Genomic DNA, 15,134 nt, shown 5'->3' with positions numbered 1-15,134 from the left:
GTTCCTCACATATGGTATCAGAGGTGTGGGTCACTCTCAATAGAACAATAACAGGAATCGTTTCAGTTATGACAGCTTGCAGATAGAAACATTGCATGTTCGTATACTAATAATGACAGAATTTGTACCCCAGTGGAGGGCATCCCCCACCCGGCGCTTCTTACCGGCACTGTGAGACTTAGAAATCCAGACCTCTCCTCCTCCTGAACCGTTCACAATACCCTGTGGTAGTACCATAATCATCTCAATAAAGCGATCACTTTCCAATGCCCATTTTGATCCCGGGAGTTACCCGGGTGGTGTCACACTGTACTCATTGTTTTAGCATTTCGCAAATTCCGATATGGCTTGTGCAACGGCCAGAGAGTGACAGCGGCGGGGGGCGGCCTACAACCTTTTTTGACAGTTTATTACATTTCAAAGTGCATGGGATTGGAACTCCAAAACATCATAAATGTACAGTAACGCCAACTGCATCCGTGCCAAACATGATACGCGGACACATGCTGCCTATTATGCAACACATGCCCTTACCAGCAGCAGCATGCACAACATCTCAATTACACAACCGAAGTAGACAGCAAGCCGTCCATGGAGACGTGATCAACGTCAATACATAATAATGGTAATAAGCCGGATAAACCGAAAAGTACCCATTATACCCATCAAACAGTCAGCTGGGTTGCCCCATGGGGGTATTGACCCATGGGCGAAACTGTAGGGGGCGCTACGCAACCCTCCGTGGTTCCGGCAGGTGAAGCTGCCAACTCAGTCCGCTAAGACTCACTGTATAGCGACCCCTGCCTACTCGTAAGGTAAAGTTGTTTGGGGACTCCACTAATCGCAGCACGCAGCACCCATTTTTTACATAAATAAACGTAATATTAGCGTAACTACCATTCGCACACTTGCATACACACCGCACTCACTCAGCGCAGGGTCTGCGCCCACAGTGCACTGCAGCACTGTGGCGCAGACCTTGGCAGACCTATGCTTTTGCTCTTTTCCGGGCGTTTTATTTATTTATTTTTATCGAATGAAAGTGAGCTTTCGCTCTCTTCGAAATCAGAGCGAGCTGTTTGGGCGGGACCGTAAACAAATTAACGTCCAGATACGCACGCAGACGACCAAACCAGCGTAGTTGTTTAAGATGTTCATATTACAATCACGATTTTCACTGCTAGATGTCATCAAATAATAAAAGACGGAATATATTTATATAAATACACGCACAAACCCATTATAAACTCATGAGATTATGAATCGTTAGAATTATTATAACAATCACAAATTGTGACAAAGCGAAATTCCCACAAGCAAAACACCACGCTCACGTGACGAATTTTTAAACAAACTGCAACACTTCAGTGACAGAACTCAACAAAAAAAACGCCGCAGTAAAAAAAAACAACATCAATGGACAAATCCTAAAAACAGACAACACACGCACGTTAGTAGCTGTTAGAAGAAAACAACACCTAGCACCTTCAACTATACACATCATACAGCCAACTCGTAAATGGGGCAGTATATGACAGCCTTCGCTGCTGTCGACGGGGCCAAGCAGCGATTGTTTAACTCCATTGTTTCAGAATCCGTGTCATCACCCTGCCACAGCGCCTTAGCCAAACGACATCGTCCCAACAAGGCAGCCTTCCCTATGCTGTGTATTTTAGCAGTATATTTATGGACGCACTTGAAGATAACAATTCATCTAGAAAAGGCAGGCGACTTGTTCTACCAACACGATTTAAAATTTATATCCGAAACAATTATGAGTTCATTCATGAGTAGTATTCACTCAGCCCCGATTGCACTCACCTACACACAGTTATGATTAATCAAAGTAAACATTAGTAGCTCATCCCAGCTCAGACATGATCATAGCAATTTTTTCCAAATCCGTGTCGGGTCCCACGAGAACAAGGCACGTCCACAAACTCTCAAATTGTAAACTCACATTGAATACCCTAACATTATAAACTCTAACAATGTAACCTTTAAACTATGAGCTATACATTGTAACGCTTTAAAATGACACTACAAACTAGTGTTATAGTAAAGTATAATGTTGTGAACTCTAACAATATAAGCTATGTGCGATACATTATAACGCTATGAAATTACATCATAAACTAGTGTTACAGATTAGAATACCGTACATTGAAGTGTGATTTTCGACTCTCATTCGAATTCTTAGCTTCACACCGTCATCCTCTACGAATCACACTATGCTCGTGAGTATGTAACATGTCTGTATGTAATATGCATTAATGTAATATGTCTGTATGTAACATGTATGCATGTAAAATGTATGTATGTAATATGGACGTGCGAAACAAGGGTGGAATATGTGAAACGACTACAAACAGCTGGGCAGCAGAATCGGAAGTAGCTGCGTCGCCCTCGAAATGTGATGTTGCTGCTGTTGTTGTCGCTGCTGTTGTTGCTGCTGTAGTTGCTTCTGTTGCTGTGATATACGCAGGGTGGTGATGTTCCGTGATGGGATGACGCCTTTGATTCAAGCCTCTGATCAAACTCACCCGATTGACGCCCTTGATCGTCGCATTTGATCAACTCTGATATTGTCTACTCTCACATGTTAAGCTCTATCATAGTGAAACATAATATTATAACCTATGAACTACAACCTATCCATTGTAACGCTGTAAAATAATATTACCTATTGGGGTTCACTCCCTCGTCGAGAAGGCGCTCTCTTCCTTTTCTAAAGTTACATGCTAATTTCTCTGCATTCACTTTAAATCGAGGACAAAGCTTTTCGATTTATTCAAAATAGGCGCACAATTACACACTGAGATGCACTTACATATTCATGCATGAAGCACAATGGGCACATTACCCTTCGGTATGTTAATAGACATGCGGATTGTACCTTCCAAAATTAACAATCGAATGCAAATATCCTGAAAGACAAAAGATTGGATCCTAGGGGGGGAGTTATAAGGCGGCTCAGAAGCAGAGCTCAATGCCATTTCGAGAGGGAAATTGATGAGGTTGGACGCTCGACTCGTCGCTCTGCTGATCGCCCTTCAACCGCGAGACAACGCAGCCTGGCGAGCACAATTGCTGTGTCGACAGTTAGGCGACTTTGCGTCCGGAGAGTTCGTGGCGACATCTTCAGACGGGTTTCAGACACCGATATACCGTGAATCTCCAAGTAAGTGTCTATTTTCGTGGATAAACTCTTAAACGTGTTCGTCGTCAAATTAGCGGGAATTTTTTGCGTCTCGCTTAGACGCGAGTGTCGTTCTTGTTTTAGCAGTTAACAAAATCCAAAACTCAACGCTAAACACTTTAAATCGAGGCCGATTGCGTACTTTTGACTCGATAACACCGCTGCTGTTATTACGCTCACATGGAGCAGATACGCTCTCCACAGCCCCACGCACACGGAGGCAAGAAGCCATTCAATTGCTCTGTGTGCGGGAAGTCCTTTTCACGACCATCACTTCTTCAGAGACACCAGAGAACACACAAGGGCGAGAAGCCATTCCTGTGCCCTGTGTGTGGGAAGACATTTGCACACTCATCAACTCTTCAAGACCATCAGAGAACACACACGGGAGAGAAGCCATTCCTGTGCTCTGTGTGTGGAAAGGCATTTGCACAGTCATCACATCTTCAGAGTCATCAGAGAACACACACGGGTGAGAAGCCATTCCTGTGCCCTGTGTGTGGGAAGGCATTTTCACACTCGTCAACTCTTCAAAACCATCAGAGAACACACACTGGTGAGAAGCCATTCCCGTGCTCTGTGTGTGGGAAGGCATTTGCACGGTCATCAACCATGAACAAGCATCAGAAGGTCCACAATGATAGGAAACTGAAATCAAAAGCTGAAATTCAAGGTGCTGCAATGAGTCCTGAAGAAGTTTCCACCTTCGATCCCATGCAGTTGGATCCCGAGAGATGGCTGGATGTAATGGAGTGGCTCGAGAGTCAACCAGAGAGCTCGGGGTGACTGAAAAAATATTATGTCATGTGGTTATACCTATTAATCCGTATCGAGTATTTTTGTGTGTAATTTTAGCCATTTTAGTTTTACAGTTTTTGTGAGTTTAATGACGTGCACAGTTGTGGTTTGTAATGTTATCGGATTACTTGCCGAAGTGGTGTAATGAGCACTGGTTGTGAGAGGGTTCAATTGTAGTCGTTAAGTGTTCCTGTTGTGCTAAAGTTAGAATGCATCTGTAGGTACATCTTTGCTCAATATTTTAAAGATTTTTTTGTCAAGTGTACAGCTTTTTTTGATTGGTATTAATCGATTTTAGATAGCTGATTTCAGGATGTACATTGATGACGCGTTCGTTGGATATATGGCCTTGACTTCAACATAGACGCACAGTGAACAAATGTGGTGAACTAATAAGGAAATCATGGGGAATGATACTTTAACGCTTTGGTATTCCTGGAACGGATATGGTTTGCATTGTACTGGAAATGTGTGAACATAGGACATAATAAATATCTCCTTCGAGTTTTGACGTAAAAATGATTGCAGATGAATAAAAACATATTTTTAACAAATGTTTGTCCGGTCTTTATTTTATAATGTTCCTATGTCAAGAGAATTTCAGGTGGAGGATCTCCGTCACACAAGTGTGCCCTTAACTGGCAGCATCTTGGCTGTCTACACGATTAACACGTGTTCCTTGAGGGGAAAGATCCCCGTAGTTAATCGTTCATCAACGTAACAGTCCCTAATCCTGAAGTATGTCGGGGATAAACTGTACTCTATAACATGTAAACTGTAATACTATAAACGATAACACTAAACATTAAACGATTATAAACTAGTGTTTAATTTATAACTATGTAAACGTAGGTAAGGTATTACAATATCATTAGAAGAACACTGGTTGTATAAGAATCGCACTCTGCTCATATGTATGTATAGTGTACTGCTAGATGTCATCGAAAAACAAAAGACGGAATATATTTATATAAATACACGCACAAACCCATTATAAACTCATGACATTATGAATCGTTACAATTATTATGACAATCACAAATTGTGACAAAGCGAAATTCCCACAAGCAAAACACCACGCTCACGTGACGAATTCTTAAACAAACTGCAACACTCAAGTGACAGAACGCCGCAATAAAAACAACATCAATGGACAAATCGTAAAAACAGACAACACAGGCACGTTAATAGCTGTTAGAAGAAGACAACACCTAACACCTTCAACTATACACATCATACAGCCAACTCGTAAATGGGGCGGTATATGACAGCCTTCGCTGCTGTCGACGGGGCCAAGCAGCGAGTGTTTAACTCCATTGTTTCAGAATCCGTGTCATCACCCGGCGAGAACGACTTAGCCAAACTACATCTCCCCAACAAGGCAGCCTTCCCTATGCTGTGTATTTTAGCACTATATTTACGGACGCACTTGAAGATAACAATTCGTCTAGAAAAGGCAGGCGACTTGTTCTACCAACAGGATTTCAATTTAAATCCGAAAGAAGTATGAGTGCATTCATGAGTAGTATTCACTAAGCCCCGATGGCACTAACCTACACACAGTTATGATTAATCAAAGTAAACATTAGTCGCTCATCCCAGCTCAAACATGATCATACCAATTATTTCCAAATCCGTGTCGGGTCCCACGAGAATAGGGCACGTCCACAAACTCTCAAATTGTAAACTCACATTGCATACTCTAACATTATAACCTCTAAGAATATAACCTTTAAACTATGAGCTATACATTTCAACGCTTTAAAATAACACTACAAACTAGTGTTATAGTAAACTATAATGTTGTGAACTCGTATTACAGATTAGAACACCGTACATTGAATTGTGATATTCGAATCTCATTCAAATTCTTAGCTTCACACTCGTGAGTATGTAACATGTATGTAATATGCATGAATGTAATGTCTGTATGTAACATGTGTAATAAACGACTGGACCACGATGTCTGTCTCAGTGTCCTTTATTATTCGGTTCGTGCTGTACACCCACACGGCTGTCTTTACTCCGTAGCTTCTCCACGGTGCTGACTCCAATGTCGGCCCGATCCACAACAGCAGCTCCGCTGCTGTTTCTCTCACACAGCCTCCCTTGGCTGTACTCTCTGCTGCTCTTCTCCCTCCGCAGCTCTCACAGCTTCTTGCTCTCTCTCTCTCTCCGCAGCTCCTCCTGGCAGCCACACCGCTGCCTCTAACAAGCAGCCCCCTCTCTCTCTCTCTCCGCAGCTCCTCCTGGCAGCCACACCGCTGCCTCTAACACGCAGCCCTCCTGGCTGTCTCCTCCCCAGCTGCACACCACTCCGCAGCTTCCTCTTATCTTCGGGGTTGGCTCCCGATGGCCGTCGGCGCCCCCCCTCTCCACACTTGCCCGCGTGGCCTCACTCTTTTCCGCTCACACCCCGACTGCCTTCCCCTTCCGGTTTACCCGCTTAAAGCCCCGAACCTTCCCCCCACGTCACATGACTCCACCCCCCGTGACGTCACCTCCGGAAGGTCGCTTACGCCCGCATTACACCACCCTCCCCCGTAGAAAAATCCCAGCCGACCTCGGCTGACTAATAGCAAATCGTAATGCGGCGAACCGAGCTTCCCCCCCTAAAGGACACTAAGCATATAATGTAACAACAAGAACAACAACAACGCAATTAACATCAACGAACGTACAAAAGCATGCAATAAATACAACTGTAAGAAAAAAATAACAAGACAGCAACAATCAACGAAACGTAAGCGATTTGGAACGTGTGCGGGTCGCCGGCCCGTCCCGGACGGTCGGCGGCCCACTCGCAGAACGGGAACGCGATGAAAGTCGAGGAATGACAGGGGGTAATCCCCCTGTCGTAGCCGGAAGTCCACCGACGTCCCGTGTCCCTAAAGAGTTAGTCTTGGGCTTGTCCTGTGACCGTGCCCGCAGCTGGGTCGGAAGAGCTGCAGGGCTCGAAGGTCCCGCAGACCTGGCAGGCGTCCTCCGAGCAGGGCCCCTCGTCCCCCGCAATGTCACGGCCGGCCTGTCTGGAACAGGTACGACAGGCGCTCTAGCGAGATCAATGGACGCAGGCAGGGGAGAGTCAGCAGCAACAGACCCCGGCAAGGCAACATTGGGGGATGACGCATCATGTAAGGGAGCAACATATGGTTTCAAGCGCGACGTATGCACAACCCAGCGACGAGACCCAATCTGGACGCGTGCTGACTGTGGGTTGGGAACCGCAATGAGGCGTACGGGACCATGCCAGGGTTTGTGCAATTTCGGCGAGGTCCCCGGACGTACCTGTGGACAATGAAGCCAGGCTAGGTCCCCAACCTTCCAAGGGCACTCCCCCTCAGACCGTCGCGCATATCGCTCGTTCCGGGCCTGGGCTTTGGCCGTAGCCACGCGGGCATTCTCCCGCGCCTCCGTGACTCGGCGAACCGTGTCCTGAATGTATTCAGGAAGTGGTTTACGAGGTCCCTTCACCCCAGTTCCCAATTGCACATCCACCGGCGGCACGTTTTCCCGACCATACATAAGGTAAAACGGCGAATATCCTGTAGCCGCATGAGGCGTCATCCTGTACGCCGAAAGCACCCCGGGGAAGTGCAGATCCCAATCTGATTGTTGTTCACTCACGGTATGGCAAAGCATGGCAGACAACGTCCTGTTCAGCCGTTCAACCATACCATCCGTCTGCGGATGGTATGGGGATGTCCGTACTTTCTTAGTCCCAAGGCCCGCGCACACTTCCGCCAATAATTTAGAAGAGAAATTCCTGCCCTGGTCCGTGAGGAGTCTCTCAGGCGCCCCCTTATCCATAATATACCCAAACAAAAAGGCGTCGGTAATGGCCGCGGCCGACTGATCGGGCAACGGCCAGGCCATCGGCCAACGGGAGAGGTACTCAACCCCTACCAGCAAATATTTATTACCCCTCGCCGATGGTGGAAAAGGTCCCAATATGTCCAGCGCCACCAATTCATTGACTCGAGACACCTGAATCGACTGGAGAGGCGGCACGTAAGGATGTTTCGGCGGCTTACGTTGTGCACACGCAGGGCACGCGCGCACGTGCCCTACGACATCTGTCGCCATGCCGTGCCAAAAATAATGACGTTGCAACGTCAACAAGGTCTTCTGCACCCCTAAATGTAAGAGAGTGTCACAATGGAGGGTTCTAATCAACTCGAACCGCAAGGACGTTGGTACCACCAGGCGCCAACGTTCCTGGAACCCCTCCCGCCACATAAGCAGACCATCTCGGAGAGCGGTTTGCGGCCCCACAGCCGTACTCGGACTCCCATTGTCCTTAGCAGACCGCTTCCGCAAGGACACCAATGACTCATCCATCATCTGTTCCCGGATCCAGACAGACCGCGGCAGATTCAAAACCCCGTCAGCCGGTCCCGGTTCCATCGGAGTGTCCGACTTCTCGACGGCCAACGTGAGCGGCTGAGGGGGGTTTGGAATCGGCGAACACCTATGCGTCCCCGACTCACATTTACAAGGGGCGCGCCGCGGTAATCTGGAAAGTGCGTCAGCGTTCGCATGGCGCACTCCCTTCCGATGTTGAATTTGGAAGGAAAATTCCTGTAGCGTGTCCAACCAACGTGCCAACTGTCCGGATGGCTGGTCAATTTTAAGGGCATATTGCAAGGCCGCATGATCCGTACGCACAATAAAAGAACGACCGTAGAGGTATGGTCGAAATTGCCGTAGGAAAAAAACAACCGCCAATAGTTCTCTGCGAGTGACACAGTAGCGGGTTTCCGCAGGAGACAAGACTCGGCTACCATACGCCACGACACGCTCTACACCCCCTTTAGACTGTGATAACACCGCCCCAATACCTGTGTCACTCGCGTCCGTATCAAGAATGAATGGGTGATCGAAATCGGGATAATCCAATGTTGGGGCCGTGGCCAATAGATCACGCAGACTCCGAAAGGCCGCCTCCTCCGGCTGTCCCCAAACAAACTTCCGTCCTTTACCCGTAAGGAGATGCAAAGGCCTCGCAATCGTCGCAAAACCCGGCACGAATCTTCGGTAATACGAGGCAAATCCCAAAAACCGCCGAACATCCCCCACGGTGGCCGGAGTCGGCCAATCCCGGACGCACGCCGTCTTTTCCGGATCCGTGGACACTCCCTCAGCGCTCACGATGTGCCCCAAATAGCGGACGGACCGTTGCAGTAGGTGACATTTCTTTGGTTTGAATTTCAATTTGGCAGAACGCATCCTCGTGAACACTGTCTCCAGCCGCGTCAAATGTTCATCGAATGTGCGGCTGAAGACAATGATATCGTCCAAATATATAAGACATGTCTCCCACTGCAACCCCATCAAAACGAGCTCCATCAATCTTTGAAATGTAGCAGGGGCCGCATTCAATCCCATCGGGAGACAGTTGAATTGAAATAACCCCTGCGGCGTACGGAATGCGGTTTTCTCCCGTGAGGACTCGTCAAGGGGAAGCTGCCAAAATCCCGAAGAGAGGTCCAGTGTGGAAAAGAACTTAGCCCCCGACAATGCGTCGAGGGAGTCATCCATACGCGGCAGGGGGTACGCATCTGCCACCGATATCTTATTCAATTTGCGGAAATCAACACAAAATCGCAATTTGCCATCCTTCTTCTTAACCAAAACGACTGGAGCGCCCCATGGGCTGTTAGATGGCGATATAATGTCCGCAGCCAACATGTCTTCCACTGCCCCCCGTACGTGTTCTCGCTCCGCAGGACTCATCCGATGCGAATTTAATCGAATAGGGGCAGCATCGCCCGTCTCAATGTGATGGTAAAGCAAGGAAGTGCGGCCCAAATCCAAATCATCGGAGCTGAACACATCGGAATATGTCAACAACAATTTACGCAGCGCACCACGTTGCTCCATGGACAGGGAAGAATTTTCGTCACATAAATGAGCAACCCAACGATCATCCGAACTCCTTGGCTCGGAAACCCCAGCAACAACTCCCCGGCTATGTGGACAATCATGGGTCGCAAACGCCGTAGTGGCATGTGCCACAACCGTACCGGCCGGGACACGGACGTTTTCTCCCCCCGCATTAAGCACCTGTAAAAACGGTAATTGATCCGGCCGGACGATGGTCTGTGCCCCCACTAACGCCAACCCGGTTGATATCGTGGCGGACGGTGACAACAAGACCCCTACTGCTCCTAGCCGATCAGGCAGGGGCTTCCGATACCGCAAGGGTATAAGCATCTGTGTACCAGGTGGGATGTCCACAGATGCGACGGACAGCGCCTGCACTTGTACGGCCGAAGCAGGTCGCCCCCAGGGCGACGGCAGGAACGAGATTTGACGGCCCCCCGGCAGTTCAATACAATTCTCATTGATTTTGATCAAAATGGGCATCTTAGCCAAAAAATCGGTGCCTAACAAACAAGGAACCGCCAAAGATCTCGATATCAACACAACACCCGAGGCCGACACATCCCCAATAGATATCTTAGCATCCACCTGACCCACGATACCCATGCTACCCCCGTTCGCAGCGACGCACGACCCATAAACCGGACGCACAGCCCCCGACGGAATGCCCAACAGATGGAAAATGACATCCGATATAATAGTCGCAGACGCCCCCGAGTCAACCAAAATGCGCACGTCCACACCTTGTATGGACCCCGGTACAGTGGACGAACCCGTAGCGGCCGCGACAACTCTCCGTGCCAATTTGCGCCACTGCGTAACTGAATGAAAAGGCCCCGTCGATGGCCTTTCTTTAACAACAACAATAGGATCGCGCAACACAGGTGGTGGGTGAGGTGGAAAGCCTTGCCGAGTGTCTGGTGCGTGCCGACATGCCTGTTTCGGAGGATCTTTAGCCGACTTGACCGGTGCCGAGGCCTCCTGCTGCGGCGGAGCCGGGAAGCGGGCCCAGCAGTCTCTGGCGTAGTGGCCCCTACGCCCGCAGCGGAAACATTCGGCCTCGTTGCGCCGAAGCGCAGGCCTCGCCTCCTGACGGCCCCGTTCTGGTAGCACCGCGCGCGGTCTCGGCCCGCCGCGTCCCGTCCATGGAGCGGAGGCGGCCGTCAGTTGTTGAGGGCCCCGGTCATCCGGAACATAGACGGCCTGCGCAGGGTTCCACCCCAACGCCTCCCCTTCTTTGACGGGCCCCCCCGTCCACGCCGTCACTTGTTTCCAGCGACGGAGGTTGAATTGCGCATCGAGACACTTAGCAGCCATCCGGGAAGTTAGCTTCTCATGCCCACACACAGGCATGGGGATCCCTAGATCCCGAGACAGCTCCAACATTTTCCCTAATATGAGAGGCTCAAGCAGGTCCTGTGGCGTCTCAGGATAAGCTGCCATGGCCAGCTCCAGCACCGCACCCCTGAACGCCACGGGCGACTCCTCTGGTGCTCGTTGTCGTTGAGCGAATCGCCGATGCGCATCATCTGGTGGCTCATAAGCATCGGCCATTTCCTGAAAAACACCACATAAAGTTGCCTTCTTATCGGTCGCTATGGAACGGAAGAATCGGACAGATTCGTCGTCCAGGAGAGTCGGCAACACCTCCAAAGCCTCCGCATCGGTCCATCTTGCTGTGCGTACCGCCGCCAAGAAGCGGCAGGCGAACGCGCTCCAGTCCCCACCGACGGAAAATTCTTTAACTGTTGTAAGGTGGCGACTCCGACTCCTCTTCCCGCCGTCTTCCAATGGTGGTGGTTGTGATGGCAAATTCAAAATGGCGTCGGCCCGCGGCGTGGCCAAGATGGCGGTTTGGCGCCACGGAGCGCGCAAAATGGCGGCCTCTTGCCGCGTGGGCAATGGCGGCGGCAGGACAGGCAACGTGGCGGCCCGCGGAGCACCACTTGCATCATCCATCGTCCCTGGCGCGACGAGATGGCATAGATGCGCCAGGACGTCCTTAAGTGCCTCCAGTTGTACCGCCATCGCTTGCCATCGTTGATCCGCGTCTGATGATGTGGACGGACCCGCCACCGCGCCAACATCCTCCACTCCTGTTCCCGTGGTCGCCTCAGCCGGGCTCTCCTCCACCACCCCAACAGGATCCGTGGTTGGAGGGAGTTCGTCGTCGTCGGACGAAGAAGCCGATGCAGGCGCCGGAGTAACTTTCTTCCTCACTTGTTTCGACATGCCGTTGCACTTCTGACACCAGTGTAATAAACGACTGGACCACGATGTCTGTCTCAGTGTCCTTTATTATTCGGTTCGTGCTGTACACCCACACGGCTGTCTTTACTCCGTAGCTTCTCCACGTTGCTGACTCCAATGTCGGCCCGATCCACAACAGCAGCTCCGCTGCTGTTTCTCTCACACAGCCTCCCTTGGCTGTACTCTCTGCTGCTCTTCTCCCTCCGCAGCTCTCACAGCTTCTTGCTCTCTCTCTCTCTCTCCGCAGCTCCTCCTGGCAGCCACACCGCTGCCTCTAACAAGCAGCCCCCTCTCTCTCTCTCTCCGCAGCTCCTCCTGGCAGCCACACCGCTGCCTCTAACACGCAGCCCTCCTGGCTGTCTCCTCCCCAGCTGCACACCACTCCGCAGCTTCCTCTTATCTTCGGGGTTGGCTCCCGATGGCCGTCGGCGCCCCCCCTCTCCACACTTGCCCGCGTGGCCTCACTCTTTTCCGCTCACACCCCGACTGCCTTCCCCTTCCGGTTTACCCGCTTAAAGCCCCGAACCTTCCCCCCACGTCACATGACTCCACCCCCCGTGACGTCACCTCCGGAAGGTCGCTTACGCCCGCATTACACATGTATGCATGTAATATGGACGTGCGAACCAAGGGTGGGATATGTGAAACGGAAGGTGCAGGATCAGGATGGGATTAAAATTATTTGAATAACCCTTTGGTGGTATTAATATCAAGCTGTCCACTAATGGATGAATGTTCCATCTAAATGGAATCAAATAACAATATTCAGTATGAATATGTAAAATAATCGCACAAACCCAATATTAGCCCGTGAAATAATGAATCATTACAATTGCAATGATTCCGGACTCACACTGCAGAGGGTTATTTTATTTAGCCTTTAACGCGGTTTCAGACCCCAGGCGTCACGATATAGCAACGACGACGACGAGACAGCAACCAGCCAAAACAGCCCCAAACCTCGTTCCTCCCCCTCTCTCATTCTCGGCGTGAACCTCCGCCCACACTTGGTCTCGCCTTCCCTTCTCGAACTCTCTCTTTCTTGTCCCTTAGTTGATGCACTGTCTTTAGATCACCCACCTCTATGACCTCTACCTGACCCCGCCATGGGCGGAGCAACTTGGGGGACATACAGATATGTATGTAAATTATCTGTTCAATCGATATGTGAACTGTGGGGGGGGGGGGGTACAGGGCAAGAATCGCATTCAATTTTTAGAATAACAATATGGTCGTATTAGCATTTTAATGGGCTTTAATATATGTTACGTGCAAATGCAAATCGTTAGTCGTAAATGCGAGGGAGGGGTTAAGAGGTGCACGTTAAATCCAGCGTTAACATTTATTTTAGCATCATATTTAAGGAGACTGTTGTTGATAAGAATTCGTCTGGACATGGCACGTGCCTTGTTCTACTAGATCAACCAAAATTAGTGCAACATTAGTACAATGTCGGTTATTCAGGAGTGTGATTTCATTCATGAGTAGTATTCACAGAGCCCCGATGACACTAACCTACCTAAAGTTATGGTTAAACAAAGTAATCTTGAGTGACTTAATTCTCAGCTCAGACATGATCATCGCAATCATTTCCAAAGACGTGTGGGGTCCTGCAAGAGCAGGTCCCGACTACAAACAGCTTGGCAGCAGAATCGGAAGTAGCTGCGCCGCCCTCGAAATGTGATGTTGCTGCTGTTGTTGTCGCTGCTGTTGTTGCTGCTGTAGTTGCTTCTGTTGCTGTGATATACACAGGGAGGTGGTGTTCCGTGATGGGATGACGCCTTTGATCAAAGACTGATCAAACTTAACCAATTGACGCCCTTGATCGTCGCATTTGATCAACTCTGATATTGTAGACTCTCACATCTTAAGCGCTATCATAGTGAAACATAATATTATAACCTATGAACTACAACCTATCCATTGTAACGCTGTAAAGAATATTACCCATTGGGTTTCACTCCCTCGTCGAGAAGGCCGCTCTCTTCCTTTTCTAAAGTTACATGCTAATTTCTCTGCATTCACTTTAAATCGAGGACAATGTTTTTCCATTTATTCAAAATAAGCTCACAATTACACACTGAGATGCACTTACATATTCATGCATGAAGCACAATGGGCACATTACCCTTCGGTATGTTAATAGCCATGCGGATTGTGCCTTCAAAAATTAACAATCGAATGCAAATATCCTGAAAGACAAAGGATTGGATCCTAGGGGGGGAGTTATAAGGCGGCTCAGAAGCAGAGCTCAATGCCATTTCGAGAGGGAACTTGATGAGGTTGGACGCTCGACTCGTCGCTCTGCTGATCGCCCTTCAACCGATAGACAACGCAGCCTGGCGAGCACAATTGCTGTGTCGACAGTTAGGTGACTTTGCGTCGGGAGAGTTCGTGGCGACATCTTCAGACGGGTACCGTGAATCTCCAAGTAAGTGTCTATTTTCGCGGATAAATTCTTAAACTTGTTCGTCGTCAAATTAGCGGGATTTGTTTCGGTTAGACGCGAGTGACGTTCTTGTTTTAGCAGTTAAAAAAATCCAAAACTCAACGCTAAACATCCTTGCAGCCGATAACGTACTTTTGACTCTGCTGCTGTTACTACGCTCACATGGAGCAGAGACGCTCTCCACAGCCCCACGCACACGGGGGCAAGAAGCCATTCAATTGCTCTGTGTGTGGTAAGTCCTTTTCACGGCCATCACATCTTCAGAGCCACCAGAGAACACATACGGGCGAGAAGCCATTCCTGTGCCCTGTGTGTGGGAAGACATTTGCAAAGTCATCACATCTTCAGAGTCACCAGAGAACACACACGGGCGAGAAGCCATTCCTGTGCCCTGTGTGTGGTAAGACATTTGCAAAGTCATCACATCTTCAGAGTCACCAGAGAACACACACGGGCGAGAAGCCGTTCCTGTGTTCTGTGTGTGGGAAGGCATTTGCAAAGTCATCACATCTTCAGAGTCACCAGAGAACACACACGGGCGAGAAGCCGTTC

General features: G+C 49.3%; 1 protein-coding gene across 1 annotated transcript in view; it reads right to left on the bottom strand.

Moving 5' to 3' along the window:
• LOC144953338 (uncharacterized) overlaps positions 1 to 15,134 on the bottom strand; it is a 168,154-nt gene that overhangs the window by 10,503 nt on the left and 142,517 nt on the right. The gene's annotated exons all lie outside the window — the stretch shown is intronic.

The sequence above is a fragment of the Lampetra fluviatilis genome, chromosome 74 (assembly GCF_964198595.1).
Source record: "Lampetra fluviatilis chromosome 74, kcLamFluv1.1, whole genome shotgun sequence".
NCBI lineage: Eukaryota > Metazoa > Chordata > Hyperoartia > Petromyzontiformes > Petromyzontidae > Lampetra > Lampetra fluviatilis.
Note: the sequence above shows the minus strand (reverse complement) of the source record. Positions and strands in the feature narration are given on the sequence as shown.